This window comes from Amia ocellicauda, chromosome 7 (assembly GCF_036373705.1).
Source record: "Amia ocellicauda isolate fAmiCal2 chromosome 7, fAmiCal2.hap1, whole genome shotgun sequence".
In the NCBI taxonomy this organism is placed as follows: Eukaryota; Metazoa; Chordata; class Actinopteri; order Amiiformes; family Amiidae; genus Amia; species Amia ocellicauda.
Genome location: NC_089856.1, coordinates 30,919,445 through 30,935,934, shown reverse-complemented (window position 1 = coordinate 30,935,934; position 16,490 = coordinate 30,919,445). Strand labels below are relative to the sequence as shown.

The 16,490-nt window shown below is 37.2% G+C and overlaps 1 protein-coding gene across 6 annotated transcripts in view; it reads right to left on the bottom strand.

Moving 5' to 3' along the window:
- Positions 1–16,490, bottom strand: part of ryk (receptor like tyrosine kinase) — a 58,167-nt gene that overhangs the window by 30,372 nt on the left and 11,305 nt on the right. The gene's annotated exons all lie outside the window — the stretch shown is intronic.

Sequence of the window (16,490 nt, the reverse complement as noted above, 5' to 3'; positions counted from 1 at the left end):
ATATCTTACTAATTTGTCCAGAAATCTCAATGCCACATGAGCAAGTACAAAGCCAGAAGCCAGTACTGTAACTGAAGGCATTTTTTGTAAAAGCAGTCTTCTTTCTTCTACTGACAAACAGAAGAAACATGCAATGTATCTGCTTTACAAGGCCATTTCCACTTTTTATTACATTAAAAATAATGTAATCTGAGCAACTGTTGTGACATGACCACAATTCCTCATTCCTAACAATTACTGGAATATTTAACAGGATTGGAGCTTTCAGAATGTATTTGTGGGCAGAAATAAAATAAAAATTGGTTAAATTAAGAGGGCTTGGGGGGCAGGGACATTATATCCTCAATGGAGGCAGCATACAACATTCATTCATACCTGTTCACCTGGCTGACAAAAAATAAAAAAAATAAAACATTGAGTGGTAGGCTTTATAAGAAGAATGTATTCCTACAACCCAACTACAAAAATGATTCTCTACAAATATGATTTAATACTTTGCATATTTATGTCTAAACCCATAATAAATCACTTGTAATTGTCAAATAACAGATATATGAATGGTAACTATCTCAAGATGGCCAAATGCAACATTCAACTAATTACGATACTGGTTGAGTAAAATGAATTGGACTTTCTTTTGCTGGGAAAGTCACTTTTCATTTGGGAATGTCTTATAGCCACAAAGCAGGCTCATGTGGTAGACTAATACATCAAATAAGAATTAGCCGTGTCTTTTCACATTCCTTCTGTGTCCGATCATTTTTTAAGGCCTGGGACATTTCAGCTAAACTCAAGAAAGAGAAAAGGAATTCAACTAGTGCCCAGTTACTTGCAAAATGCCTGAAACCCCCTTTTCCTTTTCAAAGCTTTGCCTTTAATTACCTGCTTCATGTTCAGCTCAGTATGACTGTTTTTCCTCTTCTGTGGTCAATCAAATTCTTGAAAGCTTTGATACTAATTGAATATACTGAGAGAAACCATGAGGGGATGGAGGGTGGGAGGGGGGATAAGAATAATTTATTACTTCATTGCTTGCTGCAGTCTGGCCAAACTATTTGTATTCTAATGAGGAAAAGGTAGCCGTTTGAAGGAAATGAAGAATGTCGGTGAATATTCACACTAATTAAGGCATTAGCCAAGTTTCTTTGAGCTGCTACAGTGAGATGGGTTGGCTGCTCTTTTATTGTGTTGGTGGCACCCCGCCGATCTCAGCCCAGCACCCCGTCACTCGGCACTACTCATTAATTCAGGCTGAACATCCCTACGTTTGACCCATCAACACTCAGTAGTCCAGCTACAGCAGAGGTCAACTTTCTCACAAGATGGAGCCACAGACAAGAAAGTGACCTCACACTGAAGTGGCCCCTGGGTTTCCAACTTAATTTCTTCCTCCTATTCAAAGGAAGAAAGCAAGCTAGTCTTTTTAATAAATCCATGGTCACCGGTCAAAGTTGTGAGATTTCACTCGTTTTCTCAATATTGTAATTATTTGCTAATGTTTTAAAATACATTGCCGTTATACCGTCAATGGCCAACAAGGCTCCTAATGGATCTCAGTAATGTCTTACAATTCTCAATGATATAGTTAATAGTGTGGTTTGGCTTGCCAAACTCTCTACTGTAAAACAAAAGAGTTATTATTGTCAGTACAAGAAACCAGGAAACTAGAGAACAGAATAAGTAGTCTGCAGTTACTAAAATGCAAAACTGCACGTTTCTGGAAGCCTGTCCCCAAGGTCATCCTTTGCATTATTCAAACTTGTCACTTACACTAGACATCAAGCGAGTCTTTAGAACACATTGAATACATGGCCTTTGGAGACGCAGAGGTTTTACTGCCTTAAGTCTTGGATTTCACTCTATTCTGATCTTACCACCAGAGCAGGATAGCATATCAATATAGGACAGACCAGTGGTAATTAAAGACCCATGAGCAGAATTTAATCCTGACCACTTCCCTATTGTGCATCTCTGTCATCTCATTAAAAGGCAAAACTAGGAATAAGGCAACATTATTATTCCGGAGCTAATTGTGTGGCATCCAATGACTGGCTGTACAGCTGTCTGCCTCTGTGCTCTTCACTCTTCTACAGACAATTAGGCTCCGGGATCTGAGCTGTTCCTGAGCTGCAGCTCTATTGGTCTGGAGCCCAAAAAGAATCCCCATTTCAAAAGCACTGCATACGTGACAACTTGAAATTCAATAAATACATCTTAAAAGTCAAATTGTGATTTATTTTTCTCCTGTTTTTGCATTCTGGATTTGTTTTATATCACTATTCCATTTAAAAGTATATCCTAGTTTACTTTATAAAACTAGTCATTTCTTTCATATGCAGTCTCTTCTTTTATTCACTGCAAGGCACATCTTTAGAACAAAAAGGCCAAACAGAAGATGGCAGTGTTGCAAATTATACCACACTACTATGCCACAAACATGCCAAAACTGTGAGGTCACAACTGTGGCAGAAAATACTATTTTCATGCTTTACTAGCATACCAATGCAATCCGATACAGCAATCAATGTGAAGCCCTGTGCATTAATAAACAAAATGGATTGCCAAATCTGGATTTCCATAATTTGTAATGGAAAATACACTGGTATTTCAAGTACTTTAATTTACTCTGATTATGCTTTATAAAGTTGTCATTTATTACACCGAATATACACGTATTCAAATGTTAATGACCAACTGCAGCTTTATTATAGTTTAGTCCTTTAATTCAAGCTTATTTAAAATTTCCATTTGCCAGGCATTAACTGCGAGTGAAATTTGAGGATGTAGTGCAAACGGCTCAGCTGCCATTATAACTCCTAAGGCCAGTCAGCTTTAAATTAATAAGGGGGAATCTCCTTACCCTGCTTTGTGTGTGTGTGTGTGTGTGTGTGTGTGTGTGTGTGTGTGTGATGTACATTGAGTGCAAGTGTTAAAATATTATGGTGAGTGCCCATACATTTAACCTAGTACCACACCATGGCTCAAATCTAGGCTGTTAGCACTGTGATTCAAGGAGAGCTAATCAAAATCCCATGGATCAAAATACACACCCTTACAGTAAATGAAAATTGTACGTATTCTTAATTGACAATTTAAAAAAGATACTATGGAAGATGCCACAAAGTTAGCACCTTGACAGAGCTGACCATTTTCATATGGTATGAAATATCTGATAGCACCAAAAGCCAAAAAGAAAATCTCTTGCACACTCATTCTTCAAAATCCAGAAAAGCCTGGCATGCCTGCTGAAAGTGAAATGGCATAAAATAGAACTGGCACAAATCAAAGCTCTCAAATTCACTTTGGTCTGGCAAAGAACAGCTCATTGGCTGAACACTTCATCCATAACACTGCCTTTATTGGACAGAAGAACAGCTAGAGAAAGCTGGAACTGTAATGAATGTGTCAAAAAACACACAAAATATTTAAAAACATACTTTAGTATTATGAAATGAAACTATATTTCACATTTTAACATGTACATATGATAAGAAACAGAAGTTCAACTGCTGCCCTCAACATAACACACAAAAATGTTGCATGTGACCACTTTATTACTGTAGTGAAAGCAGTCAAAAGTGCCCACAAAGCTCAATATCTATATATTTGCTGAACCATTTAATAGAATGTTTAGGGTCGTTATATTTTGTCCATTCCACATGCAAATGTACATACATCCAAGGCTGTGGGTCTAGAAAGATGGTTTGCAAAAACAGTCAGTGTTAATGCTTAACAGGTGTACGGTGTTTCTAGTGCAAACTATGAGCAGTGGCCCAGATTGGTGACATGAAGCACTCTTAGGAGGGACTAAACACCGAATCTGTCTACACTGTGGACGTGAAAGATTGTGACACTTGCTGTATTCTTATGACAGAGTTAAACCAGTGTCATGACCTATATTACTGAAACTTGTCTGATCTACCATGCGCCTGCCACAATAAATCAATGGCCTTTTCAAAGCACGTTTTGTCATTGCTCAAGAAAGTGCAGTGGACAGTTCAACCCTACACTGCAGTTAATTAAAGGTGATTTGGATACCATTTTACTACAATGAAATGCAACTGGAATGTCAAACTGATATCTGGAACAGCAACGAATAAACCAAATAAATAATTCTATAACAACTGCCATTTAAACTTCTTAGGTCCATAAATAAAGATCAAGTGGAATTAGCATAATCCCTAAAGAGGCAGTACTAACTGAAGCACTGACAGCAGATACAGTCTCCTTTCTAAATAACCGGCCTCAGGGCGCCTTCATCTTCAGTGCGCTGGCAATAATTCTATTGCAAGTTCAACTTGAAAATAGAAATGCCGCAATTTGTTTTACTTCATCTTATCGAGATATTTTCAAGTGAACTTCACTTCACCTTGAAAATAGTGGGGAGGTCTTCAGTTAGATTGCATCATTATAGCTTGTGAGTTTTTCATGAATGATCTCGGCTGCATACTAACAGTACGAGAGAATGTGCGTTCACAGTTCCTCAGAAGTGTGCTGCTAGGCTGCCATTGACACTGTGCTGCTGAAAAACAACATACGGGTCAGTGACGAATAAGGAATTTAAAATGGTAAAAAAATTAAATAAAGTTTAAAATACAAATTAAAACTTTCTACCTTCATTATAATGTTATGCAAATGTTTCAAAAAGTTTCATTTCTGAAAAAAAATCATTTATACCCTTTTATTATAAATCATATGATTTCCAGTATCAAAAATGTCATACCGGATAACAATGATAGATTTGCAAATTATCTGACTTTAGTTTTTTGTCAGCATAGAGTGTGTTATAAGTATTCATAGATTGATCTCAACAAACATATTCAGCACAAACAAATCACAATTAATCTCACAAATTTGGGCTTTTCTATCAACACTGGAGCATTTTGTGAAGTTAGTCACCCAAAACATAAAGCAAAATATTGAAAAATACTGGGAAATGTCTGAAAATGCTTTCTAGTAACCATTATATGAATGTTGTATCCTTAACTCAAGGACACTGACATGTATTTTTACAAGAAAAATCTATGTTGTCCTACCTAACTGATATTGTTACTAGGAATGACATCATCCCATATGAAAGCTCACAGTATATCTAAAGATAGTCTCAGCAACAAAGATGTAGTTAAAAAAAAAAAAAATCACTATTTTACCAAGAGTAAGAGTCACTAAATGTATTATTTTTGTTTTAATTAACAGTAAATAATCAAAAGTGAGCAATCACTTTGATGCAATACAAGTCCACTCCAGATAGGCTTTGATAAAACAGTAGCATTTTAAGCATAAAACATTTTAAGATTTAAAAACATTAACTAAATCATTTTCAGCACATTATTTTTTAGGTTTTACAGGTAACATGTAAACATATAGCATTTAAAAAAATTGGAACAATGTTGTAACTCATTTATGACATTCAATTCAATTAACAGTTCAACAGATTAAAAAGTATATTGAACATTTTGATATAACATTTTAAGTATATAGGAATTATGCTATTTTTGAACTTGGATTTATATATTCTCTTAAAACTTGCAAATGGCTTCATGGCATCAACATAAATTAAAATAAAACAATAATGACCATGTTACCATCTCATTTGTTATAGAAGGACATCCACAGACAATTTACATTAAAACTACAGACCTAATGTTATAAATATTATTGTGTTGTTAAAACATGACAATGTAAATTTGACGCCTACACACTCAAAAATACTCCTAAAAACAAAAGTATAAGCAAGTCACTCCAGATAACGAGTGGATAACAAAGTGATCGTTTTCCAGTATGACAAAATACAACTTTCAAGTTATGAATCAGGCAATTACTTAAACATTTATATAAATGTGTTATTTTGACCTACAACTATTCAATGTCATTTCACATTAAATACACTTAAAATATATATATTATATATATATATATATATATTTTACAAAACACTAAGTGTTGTCCAGTATAACACTGAATTTTGTACCCTAGTGCAACAGTGATCGAAAAGGTCAAATTATCATTTTAGGAGAGACTTACTAAACTTTCTGCACTGCCTGGGGGTCCTTCATAATCTTCTGGACAATGTAATGTCCTGTCACATGACTAGCAAAATGCATTCTGATGTAAAAATGCTCCTGAATGACTGTTGTCCGGAATGACATTGGAAGAAATCCCAATATGGGGACAAAAGTTTTTTTCATGTAAAAATGAAATTAAATGAAGACTGCAATATTTTTATACACTAATGCAAGCAAACATACAATTATGCCCAACTGTTAGATCTAACGTTTTATAGTTTAATGAGTTTTTGTTTTACATTTTTTAATTTTCATTTTAGGTATGGGCAGTTATCCGGTATGACATTTTAGATGATTGGAAATGAATAGCTCCTAAAATTTTAAATACTCATGAAAAATACTCCTATCAGTGAATAAAGATAGGAGTGCTGAGACCTATTATTCAGTTTTAATAACAAATAAATATATATGTAATATTTGTAATATGCTTGAGACACCAAAATGCATGCGTCACATCATTGACCTTTACATTTGTTTTTGGAAGACGGATGCAATACAGTATACAAATGTGGATTATAGCCATTTGTATTGCTGCATCCACTTACAATGTTAGCTTTTTCATTCAATACAATTCTGTGTTTACTTACATGATGGTCTATTATTACACATGGATAACTGAATAAACTACATAAAAGAAGCATTCAATAGCCTTCTTTTAAATAGGGGGAAAAAAAAAGAATGTGAAGCCCTTGAGGCAGATCAGAGCGGCTTCCCACTTTTCAACTTAAATATTCGGCAGCACTTAGAAAGGACCACAAAAAGGGCGAATTTTAAAAGGAATAATGTCTGCTTGTGGAATTTTAGGCTAAATATATATATATATATTAAAAAAAATTAATGAGACTAAATTTAAGGGAAAAAAATAATAATCTATTATAAACAGAAAGACTTGCTTAACCAAATCTGAGATAATGCACTGGGAGCTCAATAAAGGACATGGGAGAATGGGTTTCCATTTTCAATTGGAAACTCAGAGCTGAGTGGAGAACTATTTTGTTCTGAAACAAAAGCGGTTTCAATGAAGGAAACTGAAAGCCAGCAATGATTATCCATCCCAGACAGATACAACCCATTTCAATATATTCCCTTGGAATACTCTCAACTTCAGATGATGTTTGTTTTGGTAAGTTTCACTTAGAATTTATTTCCACTGTCTGAGTTAGTGTAATGATTTGTTGTATTACTTTATGTAATTTCAAATAATATCACCTGAGCTAGACATGAACACATTGAGCATGCTATTGAACTTGTTCTTGATTCGACGCATGAGGGTGGAGGTGGACAATTCTCTAAGTAGTGCGTCTCTTACTGCAGCTAAAGAGGATTCACTTTTCATCTCAGCCTCTTCACCAGCTTTATGAAGAATAAGCAGTCAGCTTGGGCCTTCCACAAGCAGCCAGCTGATGTAAAGTCAACCCCAGTCATCTGTTTCCAGATACCTCTTATCTAGGGTTCACATACTTCCTTAGGGACCAGGCCCTTTCTCGAGCTACCCTCTACTAACGTGGCAGGCGAACAACTAGCTTTACAGCTCCCAGTGTTGATCCCCCCCTTGAGACTGGGCCAGTGACCGATGCTGCTACTGGTTCCCAGCGCCCCCTCAACATCAACACTGCAGCCAACCTCACACCACATTCTCCCACAGCCCCGCGCCCGAGCGGGAGAAACTGATCTTAGAATAACACAACGTCCTCAACAACATGACTAGCTTCATTGACTTCTGTTAAGACACATACACAGAATATAGCCACTTTCTCAGCTTATATTTAAAATAGGACAATATTGATAATTTTATAGCTATACCTGCTCCGTCTGTGTTGTTTTTGCACTTTCAGGTTTCATTTCTAAATGTGACAATTTCATCAAGAAAACTGGACCAAAGGTACTTTACTATTGAGTGTTATTAGGGGGAAAAGTGAGCAGTAAAGTTTATGTAAGAAAAAGATATCCTTGTAAGATCAGTTTCCTTCATCAAAACATTTTAAATTTCGCATTTGCACCCCCTTATTTGCTTAAAGCTCCATTTGTTACTTTTTTATTATGTTTTGTTTTGTTTTTAAGAATCAAATAGTCTTAACAAACTATTATTATTACTACTCGATTTCTTAGCAGACACCCTTATCCAGGATGACTTACAATTGTTACAACCTATCACATCTTTTATTTTTTACCCATTTATACAGCCAAACTAAATACAAATAAATTGATACAATACACAAGAGTACAGCAACCCACCCACAGCATTTCTCAGGTGGTAAGGTTTTGCTTCATGATGTAGAGAAGTCCCAGGGTAGAAGTCAAACTAAACTTTATAATATTGTCAAGACTCAACCCTCAGTTGGTTTTACTCATTAACAAATTCCCATCAAAGCTGTGAAAATTGACAGACTAACAGCAGATTTTGATCTGTTTACTAAGAAACTTTTAAAATATGAAACATGTATTGCTATATGGAACCCTTTATGCCAAGGCATCCCAAAGTGCTATACTCTACAGAACAAAACAAAAAAAAAGACTGAAAAGCCCCTGAGCATAGAACAACTAGATATACATCAACTAGAAATACATCAAATATTTGATCACCTGCTGATTTTGTAAGTTTGCCCACTGACAAAGAAATGATCAGTAATTTTAATGGTAGGTGTATTTTAACAGTGAGAGACAGAATAACAACATAAAAATCCAGAAAAATGCATTTCAAAAAAGTTATACATTGATTTGCATGTCCACAGAAGCAATCAATCAATCAGATTCCAAACTCTCCACCATGGCCAAGACCAAAGAGCTGTCCAAGGATGTCAGGGACAAGATTGTAGACCTACACAAGGCTGGAATGGGCTACAAGACCATCGCCAAGCAGCTTGGTGAGAAGGTGACGACAGTTGGTGCGATTATTCGCAAATTGAAGAAGAACAAAATAACTGTCAGTCTCCCTCGGTCTGGGGCTCCATGCAAGATCTCACCTCGTGGAGTTTCAATGATCATGAGAACGGTGAGGAATCAGCCCAGAACTACACAGGAGGATCTTGTTAATGATCTCAAGGCAGCTGGGACCACAGTCACCAAGAAAACAATTGGTAACACACTATGCCGTGAAGGACTGAAATCCTGCAGCGCCTGCAAGGTCCCCCTGCTCAAGAAAGCACATGTACAGGCCCGTCTGAAGTTTGCCAATGAACATCTGAATGATTCAGAGGAGAACTGGGTGAAAGTGTTGTGGTCAGATGAGACCAAAATCAAGCTCTTTGGCATCAACTCAACTCGCCGTGTTTGGAGGAGGAGGAATGACCCCAAGAACACCATCCCCACCGTCAAACATGGAGGTGGAAACATTATGCTTTGGGGGTGTTTTTCTGCTAAGGGGACAGGACAACTGCACCGCATCAAAGGGACGATGGACGGGGCCATGTACCGTCAAATCTTGGGTGAGAACCTCCTTCCTTCAGCCAGGGCATTGAAAATGGGTCGTGGATTGTATTCCAGCATGACAATGACCCAAAACACACAGCCAAGGCAACAAAGGAGTGGCTCAAGAAGAAGCACATTAAGGTCCTGGAGTGGCCTAGCCAGTCTCCAGACCTTAATCCCATAGAAAATCTGTGGAGGGAGCTGAAGGTTCGAGTTGCCAAACGTCAGGCTCAAAACCTTAATGACTTGGAGAGGATCTGCAAAGAGGAGTGGGACAAAATCCCTCCTGAGATGTGTGCAAACCTGGTGGCCAACTACAAGAAACGTCTGACCTCTGTGATTGCCAACAAGGGTTTTGCCACCAAGTACTAAGTCGAAGGGGTCAAATACTTATTTCCCTCATTAACATGCAAATCAATTTATAACTTTTTTGAAATGCGTTTTTCTGGATTTTTTTTGTTGTTATTCTGTCTCTCACTGTTAAAATACACCTACCATTAAAATTATAGACTGATCATTTCTTTGTCAGTGGGCAAACGAATAAAATCAGCAGGGGATCAAATACTTTTTTCCCTCACTGTATATACACACACACATCAAATTAGGTCTGTGCGATATGACGATAGAAAAACGTCTATCGTTTCATATTATGCTATATCGTTTATATCGAAGTGTCGCAAAATGGAATCTTTACGGCAGTATTTTTCGTCATTAGGACGCTTTGCGTTCTTCCCGGTTCTTCCACACGTGTCGGATGCGGCAAGAAATGAGCATCAGAAACACAGACAGACATGAGAGAGACCTGACACACAATAACACACAACCAAGAGACACTTTAATGCGCAAGCGCACACGATGCGCACAGCTCTCGTCGCCGGGCTAAACTCAATCTGCCAGCACCCACCACCCCCGCTAATTTAGATTGATATCATTTGTATACAATTAATAATAACGTTTGTTTGCATTTTAATAAATTGAAAAGCAATGCAAACACATGCAGAAAGTATCGTTTTCTTTGTATTAAGATGGTGAAGTGGTTCAACAGTTGTATTATTATTATTATTATTATTATTATGACTATTTTGTATTAAAACGTGCTGTAACGCGAAAGTCAGAGGAGAAATGTCCCTTTCCAGCAGATGCTAATGCGCCACTATAAACCCGGATGTGGTAAATCTACCTGAATCTGTACAATTTTACAGCGCATGTGTTGCGTGATCACTACTACTTGTGTTACTGTTGTTATGTGACAGTAAATCATGCTGTGTGTGTATATATGTGCTCTGAGGAAGATCAGTCGAAACGCGTAAGCATTATGATGTTCACTTTTTCTTTTCTTTTTTTTGAGACAGAGGTGACTATGGATTGTTTTTGCACGGGAGCTGCTGTCCATCCTTCCTTGACCTGATAATTATTCTATATAAAATCCCTGGGATAAGACACCCCGCATTTAAGATTTATTAAAACTATTGCAACGCCAGCTATTTTTAAATATATATAATACATTTCTAGTTTAGACTTAAAGGAATCAAGAGTTTCAGCATTCCTAGCGTCAGCTGCACAGACCAGCAGCACAGCTGAAGGCCAAGGCTTTGTTAAGACTGTTCATGAATAAACAAAATATCTACTCAGCGTTCTTTGAGAACAGCTCAGTGGGTATGGACTCCACAGCTCTTTGAGGTATGTAAAAGCAAGCAATGATACCTAATACATTAATGTAATAAGAAAATAAACACTTCCTTATGAAAATAAGTATAAAACATAAAACAAAAAAACTATACATTTAAAAAGGGAGAATTCTCATCTAGGAAGCCAGCTACTAGTAAAGAAGAGGTATCTGTTTAGAAAACAGCTTGGGAAAGCCGTAATTTACTACTGGAAAGCAGGCAATGATCTCCCTGCGAGACACATTCAACAACTTCCCCTAATCCCAGCAGCTGCTCTTCCTCTGGCCTCCTCAATTCACTGCCTTTTAGCAGCAGCAGCCTACAGTACTGTAGTGATCTCAGACAGGAACCGGCACCCTGTGCAGCCGAAGTGTGATTGCTTCCTGTCCCTCTGCAAGGACAACTGCCAACAGAGCAGTGTGACGCTCTCCAAGGAACACTAGCAGGGCCCAGAGAATACCTGCTTCTCTCACTGAAATCAGGAGATCTGCAGACTGCATTCCACCTAACTCAAACACAGGCCTTACAGCCAAGATCCCGAGAACATCTGCAAAAATAGTTTAGGATGTACACAATGCAACCAACCTAACTATCAGCACAAGCAGATCGCTTCAGGGTTTACGTCTTTCTTTGCAAGTCTTCTGCCCAACTGGAGGCCCTTAGGTACTTTTGGACAGTAATCACAGGAAGGCAGAATAAGTACTGCAAACATTTTTCTGATTCTGTTGGAAACGGGAAGCACACCCCTGCATACTGAGTTGCAATACGTTCTACTGCACTGAACTGGGAAAAATCTCATGAAAATTATTTTTTCCATATCATGAGGTTTTCCTTGAGCTCAATAAAAATCCACAAAAGAAATTCCATACCTTGTATGGAAAACTTCAGAAAATGGATATATATATATATATATATATATATATATAAATATAAAGGGAAATTACATTTAACAAAATCTTGAGTGCGGAAATGCATTACATCGAAATGATTTATTAATAAATACAAACACACAATAAATACTATCATATCACATATTGCTGTTGAAAAGGCCTGCATTCTGTTGAGAAATTGTGAATATATATGCAGATAAACCAATTCACCACAGATCTGTTTGCCACCATGTTCATTTATTTTTTAAAACAGCTGCTTTAGCAGTCAGAGCTGGCACATCAGCCATGCCTACAGGGTACTGCGGTGATACTGTAAGCAATCCAGAAGCAGCACAATATATTGAATGTTCGTCTTTATGTAGATTGATCAATTGTTTTTAGACATTCGGCTGCCTAAGCTTTTCTACAGATGAAGTTTTTTTTTATTTCAGTAATCATGTTGCTTCATCTTCATGGGTTACCAAAAATACCAAATGGATTGAATCTATTAGGAGGTTTGTGAGTTTTGCTTCAACTCAATGACATTTGGCAAACACTGTCAACCTCCTGCTTTGCAGCTCTTGCCACAGTATTGTCACAAACTGAGACAAGTGTGCTGAAGTACATAATACAGAAGAGTCCCCCACCAGAGACACACACACTTTTGAAAGTGTGCAGCACTCTGCATTTTTTTAGGTAAACAAATTTAAATGTCAGTAACATTATTTTGAATGACTCTTAATAATAATACATGTATATATTTTTTCTTGTTTGATTGTGTCCTCTGTCGTCTATATTGTTATGGGGCGTGACATTTCAGCCTGGTAAACAGTCCTAACCTCAGGCTCCAATCTGACCTCCTGTATCCCCACTGTATTGACAAGGATTTCACTAATTCCAGGAGACATCCACCAAAATCTTGCACTGGCATCCCACAAAGTTTGAATTAAAACTGCTCTCTGAACAGGCTAATAAAATTCCTGGCACACGTCTCCAAAGGCAGCTGTGGGAGCCCCTTGCCCTCTGCAGTGTGCCGTGAGATACAGGCAGTATTATTACTGAAGGGAACACTGAGGGGAAGTCACGCAGGGTCTGGGGGCCTACAATCACTCCACAGGTAACTAATTAATGTGTGCTGAGCGCAGCAAATAACTGCTCCTCTAGACCCGAACGAGGCCTGACTGGTGTGTGTGGCCTAGCTGACCCATAGCTGTTCACTGGACAGTAACGCTTACAGGATGACTATTTGTGATTTTCTGCTCCTCTCCGTGTCTTCTCCACAGTTTCACAGTCCAAACAAGCACAGGCCAATATTCCTAACTTATGATTAAGTAAAACAAAACTAAGAATTGCTAATTTAATCATACAATTAAGTGTTCATTACTTTTTCCACATCTAATTGTTTCTAAATGATTACATTTTTGTTCCTTTGTGTCATATGTTCTTGATGAATTTTGAAAGGGAAATCAAGAATATCAAACATGTCACTTGATGTTGGACTTCTGTTTGCCACATGCTATTGCAGCTATCCAAGAGAAAGCTGCCATGGAAGAATGTATGTAATTCAGGACTGAGTTAAATATGTTTTTATAAGCATCCAACAGTCAATATGAGTAGATATTTCCAGAGACTATTTGATCAAGGTATGTTGTTCAGAAGTGCTGTGTGCGCTTTCATTTTGTTATGCTAGATCAAAAAACAACCCTAAAGTGTGCATAATACTGACATTTACAGAAGACAAATCAGTACAGTGAAGAGATGTGGGTGATTAGAGAATTCTGCCTGGAAGAGTAAACACTCAGCAAAACGGAAGTACAAGTTTTTCCGATTTGAATCTGACAAGGACTATGATACGGAGCAGCTGCACTGACAAAATCTTCAGATCATGAGAGAGATTGTAATTGCACTCTCCTAGAGGTCATGTTCTCTACTTCACTAGCTTTAATTGCAATGGATGAATCCTGGTAAATACATGACATTCTGCACACTTCCAATGCCTAGGCAGAACTATATAATGCAGCTATGTTTGCAAATATGAATTGTCTTCATTAAAAGCACCAGTCTGACAACATAACCAGGTTAACTTAATTTGTATTAAAAATATATTTGCCACGTACCTACCCAGCCTAAACCGTTTTTGATTTTCCCTGCTACTATCTGGCTACACCCCCTAACGTAAGCGTGTGCAAAGGTCACATGGTTTCTAATTACACACGGGTAATTTGAGGCAATTTATAAGCAAGAACTCTAAACTAACAGTCACCAACAGCTTAACCCATCAGGATCCAAATGTGAAAACTAAGTTCTTCTGTCTCTTTTAAGTAAAATAACTATATAAACCATATTAGTGTATAACTATAAATCATATTAAATATCTAATATTGCATTAAGAACCTTAATAAACGTAAGGTAATGCATGGATGTTTGTTGTGTATTTGACTTGTTCTGCATAAAAACAGATGGCAGCTGCATAATAAAAGTAGAATTAACAACTTGAAGAATATGTAAATATTTTAAATGCATGATTGAATTGTTACAACTGAGTTACAGTAGTTTAACACAACAAATTTAATTACTTCCACTAGTATCTTGATTATGGATTTTTTATTACCAACAAAAATAAAAATGAGACCAGAAATAATCATCAAAAAAACAATCCTTTTGCTCCTGTTCCCCAAGGGAATCAGCAATGGTTTGATGTAGGTAGCGAGGCAAAAAGAAAAGCGTAAACTCAAGAGTAAATTGACAATATCTGCAGGTCACATGCAACTCTTTCACCATTGTCTTATGCCTTTCCAGAGCTCTGACCCGTGCAGGACAACTCTTATTGAGTGGGCTTCCTGTAAAGTGGAGATCTGCCCTTCAGTGGTACTTACAGAGACGCCCCCTGCTCTGATAAAATCTCAAATGGCTATGTTAGTATGGCGATAAGGAGTAAGGGGGCAATAAGAAATAACCTAAATATCCTCAGGCTTCTTTCATTCTCTGAGTAGCACACAAAGCTAGCCTCACATCATCCACAGGATGAGTCTCAGTTTCTTCCACAGGCTTTCAGACTGAGGACTGCTTTAATGCATCCATTACTTTTTAAATCTTATTTATTTAACTTTCAATCCCTCTCATCCCACCCCAGACCCATACCTCCCCTTTGACCCAAGCCTGGTACTAAATTACTGCTTAACCAAATTTATTTTGCCAATTTACAATGGTGTCTTGGTGTAAGCCAATCTTGTGCAGTGTTCTGTACAGATGAAAACTTTTCACAGTGAATCCAAAACTGTCTCAAGCTCCTCTGTTGCAATTTTACAGGCATGAGGAGACAAAGCCCCTCCAGGAGTTAAAACACTGTTCCATCTCCACAGAGCCTGATTTATACTGTAAGGCTCTAGCCATGGTATCATAGCAACAAAAGATAAGATGAGGCTTTGAAGCGATGGTTCAACTCCCTAATTTTTTTAAGCAACATTCCAGTCACTTGATAATGAGTTTGGAGATAGGATTTTTATTTTCTCCCATACGTTTGAAAGGATGTACCAAGACTCAAGGTCAGTAGCAACTGAAGTGAATTCTTTTAAGAGTGCACATGTGCCAGAGAGCGAGACATCCTAAATCCCCATGAACATCTGGAGTACATCACCCCTTCAATTGACTGGCTCTCAAAGCCTATGTGCCCACTTTTTGTGTCTGATAAGAGTCCACACACCTACCAGTCTCACCTACTAAACTGGTATAGCAGGGTAAATTAAGGGGACATGACTGCTATCTTCTACAACTCTTCAAACAACCAGTGGCTGCAGCAATCCCCAAATGCCTCATTTCCAATATCCATAGATCATGCTTTTTTTTTTTTTTTTTTTTTTTTTAAGATAGTTTCCCAATATTTCATTATGACTATATAAGACCCCATTTAACACAAATCATATAATCTGTTTTTTAAGAATATAAAATTATACCGTTTAAGTGGATGCAGACTTTCTAGTGAGTTTTTGCTCTGCTCTGATCCTAACTGGCTCAAACCTTGGGCTCTTCAAAATATCACGTTATTTTATTTTTTTATTGCTTCAGGATGATAACCCTACTCTTTCTAAACACTTTTTTGGCACAAATAGATATGCACAAGATTAATTACTTTTTCTACTGTGGAATATCAAGAGTTCCTAGAAACCAACTAACCGAAGAGGCGTCAAGCTTACAATTTTAAGCCATAAATATTTAAAATTCAAAGATATTGCAAGAGCAGAATTAAACTGAAATGCCATAACAAGCTGTGTTTATTCCCCATCTTTTTGAGTAAATTACTTTGGTCTATTCAGCTTAAAATCCCATGGATAGTGATAAACAGATGAGGGAGCCAGTATTTGGGTTAATATTTTTACTTCACCATAATAAACAACATGATAAACATGTCTTGTCGCATCAAAAATAGAAGAATCTTTCAACACAACAATGGATTTTGAAGCTAGTTTTGGTATAAATCAATA